The following is a 9,181-nucleotide window of genomic DNA, read 5'->3' as shown; positions in this document are numbered from 1 at the left end:
GGCCCAAAAAGTCGACCCTAGCTCACGTCTAGGAATCGGGTAAAAGTCACAAAATACGAACACCCACTCGACTACGAGTTCACCCATATCAAAATTACCAAAATCCGACACCAAATCGCCACTAAATTCCTCAAATCATTTCTCCAAATCCCTAAACTCAAACTCCCAATTTTCACCTTAAATACACACTAATTAGGTGGGAAATCAACGGGGAAACAAGATTATTGATAAAAAATAAACATAAGGGACTTACCTCAAGAAATCCCTCGAAAATGCTATCAACAATTGCCCTAGACCGAGTTTGCAAAATCCAAAATGACAAAATATCACGAAGCCCTTGATTTAATAGAATCTGCCTAGGTTTCCGCTTTTGCACACCAAATTCCGCTTATGCGGCACTGCTTATGTGGTGAAGTCTCCGCATATATGGAGTTTACTTAAATCCCCAAGTTCCACACCTGCGCGCAAATCTCTGCATCTGCGGATGCGCTTCTACGGTCCCTCGTTCTCTTCTGCGGTCGATCCCACGCAGAAGCGACTTCGCTTCGGCGGCCCTCACACTACACCTGTGACCACTGGCCAATTCGCTTAGCCCCGCACCTGCGCCCAATTTCTCGCACCTGCGCCCAATTTCTCGCACCTGCGGTCGACCTTGCGCAGGTGTGATTACACCAGAACCAGCCCAGCACCAGAAAATATTCTATGTCCAAATATGATCCGTTAACCATCCGAAACTCACCCGAGGCCCCCAAGACCTTAACAAAATATACCAACCAGTCCTAAAATATCATATGAACTTAGTCGAGCCTTCAAATCACATCAAACAATGCTAGAAACACGAATTTCACATCTATTCAAGCCTAATGAACTTTAAAGTTTCAAACGTCTACATCCGACGCCGAAACCTATCAAATCAAGTCCGATTGACCTCAAATTTTGCACACAAGTCATAATTGACATTACGAACCTATTCTAACTTCTGAAATCAGAATCCAACCCTGATATCAAAAAGTGCACTCCCGGTCAAACTTCTCAAAAATCATCCATTTTCCATCTTTCGCCAATTAGCGCTAAAATGACCTACGGACCTATAATTCAACATACGAACATGATCCTAACACAAAAATCACCCTATGGATCTATAGGAACTGTCAAAACTCCATTCAGGAGTCATCTTCAAACAGTTCAAACTACGATGAATTCCTATGACTTAAACCTCTATTTTAGGGACTATGTGTCCCATTTCACTCAGGAACCAAAAACAAATCTTCCTGTTAAGTTACATAACCACTAACTGAAGTAGAGGAATCAATAAATAGGGGTTCGGGGCTAATTCTCTCAAAACGACCGGCCGGGTCGTTACATCTCCTTTGAAAATGGAAAGAAATGTGATATCATTGGGTTGGAAAGGTAGGTAAGACTGATTCTCACTCTATTGAGAATGTCTACTTGATAGATGGACTGAAGTACATTCTAATAAGTGTATCACAATTGTGTAATAGAGGTAACATGGTAGCATTCACCTCTACAAAATGCTTTGAGATTAATATTACCACTGACAAGATAGTTTTGCAGGGAAAAAGAGTGAACAACATATATGTTGTGGATATGTCCACAATTTTTGATAATGAACTCACTTGCTTAAGTGTGTTGGATAATGATCCCCTCATTTGGCACAAGAGACTTGGACATGCCAGTCTAAGTCAACTCAACCAATTAGTCTCTAAGAACTTGGTGATAGGGCTACCTAACATTAAGTTCAAGGAAGATAAAGTTTGGGAGGCTTGTGCAAGGGGGAAGAAGGTAAGACCCTCTTTCAAAAGCAAGAAAGTGGTAAGCACTACCAGGAAGATGGAACTGGTCCCTATGGATCTTTGTGGACCAATGAGAACATTGAGCAGAGGTGGTAAGAGATGTGTTATGGTGCTTGTTGATGATTACTCTAGGTTTACTTGGACATTGTTTTTAACATCTAAAGATGAAACATTTGACATGTTCACTTCTTTTGTTAGAAAAACTCAGAAACAACTAGGTAATCAACTTGCATCAATTAGGTCTGATCATGGTACTGAATTTGAGAATGCTAAATTTACTGAATTTTGTGATGAGTATGGCATAAATCATAATTTTTCTACTGCTAGGTCTCCACAACAAAATGGAGTAGTTGAAATAAAGAATAGGACATTGGAAGAAATGGCTAGGACTATGCCTCTTTCTAGTAAACTGCCCCATATTTTCTGGGCAGAAGCTGTGAACACTACATGCTACATCATAAATAGGTGCATAACTAGACCTCTTGTTGAGAAGACTCTATATGAGTTACTTAAAGGGAGAAAGCCAAATATATCCCATCTTAGGGCATTCGGATGCAAGTGCTTTGTGCATAATAATGGTAAAGACTCCCTAGGTAAGTTTGATCCCAGAAGTTATGAGGGAGTATTCTCGGGATATTCTTTACATAGTAAAGCTTATAACATTTATAACAAAAGAACTATATATGTAGAAGAAAGTATACATGTGGTTTTTGACGAAACTAACATTCTTTCTGAGAGGCAGGAATATGATGATAAAACAATTGGGCTGGTAAGAAACTCAAATGAAACCACGGCCCAGACTGAAGCTGCACCAGAGAAAGGAACAGGTGATTGAACATGTCCTCCCACCCAGGGCAACTTGACAGGGGGAACTGAACAAAGAGGAACCGATCCTCAAACCTCGAGGGAACCTGTCCATGAACCTATTCCTCAACAACAAAACATTGAAGGAATATCTAGGGGAAACCGGCTGGTTGTGAAAACTTACAAGTATCAAAGTTCTCATCCCATTGAGAACATAATTACTAATCCAACCTTTGGAATCAAAACCAGATCTTCCTTGAAGAATATTTTTGCTTTTGATGCTTTTTTATCTCTTATTAAACCTAAAAATGTTGCTGAGGCTTTGTAGGTTGCAGACTGGGTGAATGAAATGCAAGATGAACTCAAACAATTTGAAAGAAGTCAAGTTTGGCATCCAGTACCAAGACCCAAGGACAGATCAGTAATTGGCATAAAATGGGTTTTCAGAAACAAACTTGATGAAGGTGGAATAGTTATAAGAAACAAGAAAAGATTGGTGGTTCAAGGATATAGTCAAGAGGAGGGCATAGACAATGATGAGACTTTTGCTCCAGTTGCAAGATTGGAAGCAATTAGACTCCTTATAGCCTTTGCTGCCTACATGGAATTCACTATCCATCAGATGGATGTCATAAGTGCTTTCCTCAATGGCTATCTAAAGTAAGAAGTGTTTATCAAGCAACCTCCGGGAATTGAAAACAAGGAATGTCCTGATCATGTGTACAAGCTTGACAAGGCACTTTATGGGCTCAAGCAGGCTCTAAGAGCATGGTATGAAAGATTACAAAATTCTTGCTTGAGCATGGCTACAAGAGAAGTAAAATTGACAATACTTTATTCTTGAAAGAAAAAGGTAAAGATCTCTTGGTAGTTCAGATATATGTTGATGATATAATCTTTGGAGCAACTACTAATAAGTTAAGTAAAGAATTTACTAAACTAATGGGGAGTGAATTTGAAATGAGTATGATGGGTGAGCTTAATTTCTTTTTAGGCTTACAAATTAAATAAAATTCAAATGGAACTATGATCCATAAGCAGAAGTATGTGAAAGAGTTGCTTAAAAGGTTTAAAATGGAAGATTCCAAAGAAATTGACACTCCTATAGCAACAGCCACAAAACTGGATGTAGATGAACCTGGTTCATCTGTTGATCAGAAGTTGTATAGGGGAATGTTTGGCTCCTTGTTATATCTCACTGCTAGCAGACCTGACATTGTTTCCAGTGTAGGCCTTTGCGCTAGATTTCAGGTAAATTCAAAGGAGTCTCACTTGACTGTTGTCAAGAGGATCTTGAGATACCTAAAAGGCACCATTGACCTTTGTCTATGGTATCCAAAAGGTAGTAATTTCAACTTAGTGAGGTATACTTATGCTTATTATGCAGGTATTCTTGTGGATAGAAAGATTACCTCATGTATGGAACACTTTCTTGACTCATGTCTTATGTCTTGGGCCACCAAAAAGCAAAATTCTGTGGCCTTGTCTACTGCTGAAGCTGAGTATGTTGTCGATGCCTCATGTTGTGCTCAATTATTATGGATCGAACAATAATTAATAAACTTTTGGATTTGATGTAGGTTGTATTCCCATCTTTTGTGATAACGCTTTGAGTAAGGATCACTTTGAAAGGAACATGTTAGAATTAAGGACGATTAAGATCACCTAAAAGAAACCGGTTCTAACTCAATGATTGGTTAAATAATTTACAAATTTTGTGAATAATTAGATTAGATATTGCTTAATATCATGCTTTTATTAGTATACTCTTGTGCCATGTGCTAAAATGTCTCAATGATGTCTAATGATATTATCCTTATTTGCTTGGAAAAAATCAGTCTTACACAAGAGAACTTTCAGTAAAGAACCTGGTTCATCGAGCTTATAAGATATGTATTCTACACTCCGCATAATTTTAAATAACTGCATATGGATCATGAACTGAAAAGTCCTACTTTATCCCAAACTACTTTTGAACCAATTAGTTACAAACGAACACGTTTCATCAAGAGTCCCACACGCCATAATTGCCAAAATATTTGGGAAGAGTCGAACGTCTTTTAAAACTGAAACTTCCAATGTGATTAGACTTATAGACTTCAAAAAGGTGTTGTTATACATTCAACCTTTCCCTCTTTAAATTGATCTGACCTTACCCTCTTATCTCAAATTTATTCGAAAGATCAAAATTTCCAAAACCTCAAAACTCTCTCTATTTCTCCCAAGTTTCTGAACTGATCAACTAGCAAACACCCATGAGAATCCCAAAAACTCTGAAAACCCTTCCTCACCACCCAAAGAACCTTCACCCACACTTTCAACCACCCAAACCCCCAAGAAAAAGCATATCAAAATGATTGCATGCAATACAGTGGCTAGTAGAGAACAAGCTAAGAAATTGAGTGAGATGCTACAAGCCAGTCAAGCAGAAGAACCCTGAAAATCTGATGAGTCCTTCAAGTCTGCAACCGAGGGGGAAGAACCAGTTTCATCTAAAACAGAGCAGGTAACATCTGGTCCAAAAATTGCAAATGAGACTATCTCTAAGGTTGCTAAAAATCTAGAAAATAGGATTGTTTTGGTACAAACTATGGCTGGGGTTGAAACAATTAAGTCTAGAAAATAGGGTGGTAAAAATAAAAATGAAAAAGAAAAGGAGAGTGAGGGTGCTCAAGGCGATGTGAGGGAAAGGGAGAAGAAATAGTGGCTGGATCTCCTTCACCCACTCTTGTTGATTTGACAGAAGAAGTTGTAGCAATGATTGTATTAAGTGAAGAGATTAGTGATAATAAGGAGACTATGAATGAAAGTATGGGGATAGAATCACATGAGATAAGTGATGGTTCTGGTGATAGAAGTGCAACCGATGTGTTGGTTAGGTTAAGGAAACGGTTTCATGAACCAGTTCCTTCTCTTGCTAAAATAGACAAGAGTCCCGACCTGCTGCAAAAGGTGTTAAATAGTTACAATAATAAAAAAAAGAACCAAGTTGGAAAGACTACAGGATAGGGCATGAGTGGCACTAAGAGAAACAATGCTCATTCTATCCCTGTAGCAATTCCTCCCACAAGAGGAAGAACTACAAGGAGCCTGAAGAAGTAGAGTGAGGCCAATGTAAAAAGGGCCTTAGCTGAGAATGCCAAGAAAGTCGCTTAAAAAAAAAGGTTGGTAAGCCAAGTTGAGTAGTCTAGATTAAGGATATGAACCTGGTTCTTGAAGATGAATATGAGGATGTGGAAGTACCCATACCTAGTGCCAAAAAGAGAACGAATTCTCGAGAAATAGAGGTTGAGGGCTCAATTGTGTCTAAAAGTACTAGGTCTGCCAAAAGGAGCAAAGATGCTCAAATAGTGGAAGAAAATGGCTAAGCATTCTGAGAATGATAGGCTGAAAAAACGATTGGCTGAAGTAGAGGCTGAGAGAGACTCTCTCAAGTGTGAGCTTGCAAAGTAAAAGGAGAATAATGATAGTATTCTTCAATATATGTTGAAACTGCTTCAAGCAAGAACCAAGAACCCGGTCCTTCCCAGTTTTAAACCCTTCCTAAGCCTAGTTTGTAACCAGTAATCCAAGTGGGATGTTTTTTATTTTTTGCTCATGGTTCTATGTTTTAATTTCTTCTTATGCCTCGTGGTAGGATCTTATCAATCAATGAAATTCACTAATTTTGCTTTTATTGTTTGTTGATATTTCTTAGATGGCTAATATCCTTAGATTGAAAAAGAGAAAATTGAAACCATGATTGCATTTGAAGTAGCCCCAGTGGCCATGATTGATATATGTTAAAATCTGGTTACTTACCTTAGTTGTGCAACTTTTCGATGATGCCAAAATAGGGAAGGTTAGGTGTTCTTTTGCTTGGACTGTGATGTTTATAACCTAATGAATATAGTCCTTGATGATTTGTGACTTTAAATGTAAAGTGTTCTAATATTGTGTTGGTGTTGAACTAAGTTGAAATAGGTTCCATGCTTATGAAAAGCACTGTGTTTGTCATCATCAAAAAGGGAGAATTTGTTAACCAGAGCGGTTTTGGTTTTGTTGATTGACAAAGGACCACATCCATGAACCAGACCCATGGACAGTATACATCGGTCTCGGTCATATTCAAGAAAAAGGCATGCACGTGTAAGGGATAAGTATAAGTGATTATTTCTGATATTTCCTGAACTAAAAGATTGCATAATTGATAAGGAGCGGGACGCCTTACTTGAAGAGAACTCTATCCAAGATAAGGAAAGAGTTAGAAGTTAAAGATAACTAGAACTCTTCCACCAAGGAAGAGTAAATCTTCAGGTTTCTCTAGCTAATCCTTATTCTACTAACTCTATAAATATTAGTTTTGGTCTCTTTTATAGGAGATGCACACATACTGAAGTTAAGCACGGATTGAGAGCAAAATAGCAAGGCATTTTGTAAGCAATTTCTATGAGATTTAAGAGTGCGATTCTGAAACTACACGAACCATATTGAAGAACCAGCTCCATAAAGAGTTTTGTGTGTCTTTCTTTATTTCTAGTTCAAAGTGTAGTAGGCGTTTTGAGTTGTACCTTTCAGCTTTCTAAGAAGCAAATTGTACTAGGTACTTGAGTTGTATCTTTCAAGTTAGAGTTAACTTGAAGTATTCGCAACAACCTGTGGCGTGTTTCTATACGAGTTAGAGTTAATCTTTAGGTTTGCAAGAGGTTGTAAACTCTAGTTGTATTGTTCAAGTTAGAGTTAACTTGAAGCAGTCGCAACAGCCTGTGGCTGGTTGCTACAAGGGTTAAAGGTAATCTTAGGTTTGCAAGAGTTTGTAAACTTTGTTGTTGGCTCAGAGTTGTAGTGAAGTGTTTGGAGAAAGTCCTACTGGGTAATAGGTTGTGGTTTTTTTACTTTTTGACCCGGGTGTTTTCCACGTAAAAATCCTTGTGTTATTTACTTCTGCATTATTTATTCCGCAATTGTAGTGTAAGGAACGCATAGAAGAATCGGGTCCTTCAGTAATCCGGTACATGCGAAAATTGGGCACCACACAAATCACCCCTCTCATGTGGTATTGAAGTATAAAACATCAGTCTCTACTTGACAACCAACAACCTCAATTCTTGCCAATTCTGGCCATCCTTATCGCATGATTACACGATCTTTGACTGGCTCTCTTAAGCCTCGTATTTCCCCTCTTTAGCTGCTTCTACAACATCTTCTTTGACGAAACCTCACACCTTTGCTCAAGTAACTAAACACACATACTGGCAGCATGCAATGAGTGATGAGTACACAGCCCTTCTTCAAAATCACACATGGACTTTGGTTCCTCCTCCTCCCCAGACCAATATTGTTGGTGGTAAACGAATATTTCATATCAAATACAAAACTGATGGCTCTGTGGACAGGTTTAAGGTGCACCTTATTGCTCAAGGTTTTTCACATCAACCGGGGTTGGATTATACTCAAACCTTTGCTCCTGTGATCAAGCTTAGTACAATGCTCTTGGTTATTTCCTTGGCATTACAAAATAATTGGTTTATGCATCAACTTGATGTATCTAATGCCTTTCTACATGGTGAGTTGGATGAAGATGTATACATGCACCAACCTAAGGGCTTTGAGCACCCGAATTTTTCTCATCACATGGGCAAGCTTAATCGCGCTTTTTATGGCCTCAAACAGTCGCTGAGGGCTTGGTTTAAGCGCCTTGCGACTTACTTGCTTGACATTGGGTTTAAACAATCTTCTGCCGACCATAGCATGCTTGTATTCAAGTTTAATGATGCAATAATGATTCTACTTATATACATGGATGACAGCTTTATTTGGTTCTTCTAAGTCACTCATCGACCAATTCATTTTTTTTATGAGATCTGAATTCTCAATGAAGGACTTAGGACCTTTACATTATTTTCTTGGAGTTGAATTAGTCTCCAATTCTGATGGTATTCTCTTGTTGCAGCGAAAATACATTAATGATATCCTCCTCCGGTTTGACTTGGCTAACTCTAAGCATGTTTCAACTCCATTACATAGCAAACAGGACTGGAACTCAACTTCTTCTTCTCTACTCTCTGATCCATCTATCTGTCGACAAATGGTAGGTTGTATTCAAATCTTGCATGCACCAGACCCGATATTCATTTTGCAGGCATCGCAATTTCTTCATCAGCCCCGTCAAAGCCATTTACAAGCTGTTAAACGCATTTATCGATACTTGAAAGGGACAAGTCACTTAGGATTACAACTTCATCGCAAATCATCTCCTCTACTAACCATTTACTCCGACTCATATTGGGCTGGATGTACTTCTACTACACGATCAACAACAGGGTTTTGTATTTTACTTAGAGACAATTTGATTTCTTGGGCTGCCAAGAAGCAGCCAACTGTAGCTCGAGCAAGCATAGAAGCAGAATATCGGGCTCTTACCGTTGCCGCTACAGAAGCGACATGGTTGCAATATCTTTTGCGTGATCTTGGTTTCTTCCTTGCATCTCCAATTATGGCCAAATGTGATAACATTGGTGCAATACACCTTGCTCATAATCCAGTATTTCATTCTCGAACTAAGCATGTTGCACTAGACTATC

Source organism: Nicotiana tabacum, chromosome 9, assembly GCF_000715075.1.
Source record: "Nicotiana tabacum cultivar K326 chromosome 9, ASM71507v2, whole genome shotgun sequence".
NCBI classification, from domain to species: Eukaryota; Viridiplantae; Streptophyta; class Magnoliopsida; order Solanales; family Solanaceae; genus Nicotiana; species Nicotiana tabacum.
This window is presented reverse-complemented; position numbering follows the sequence as displayed.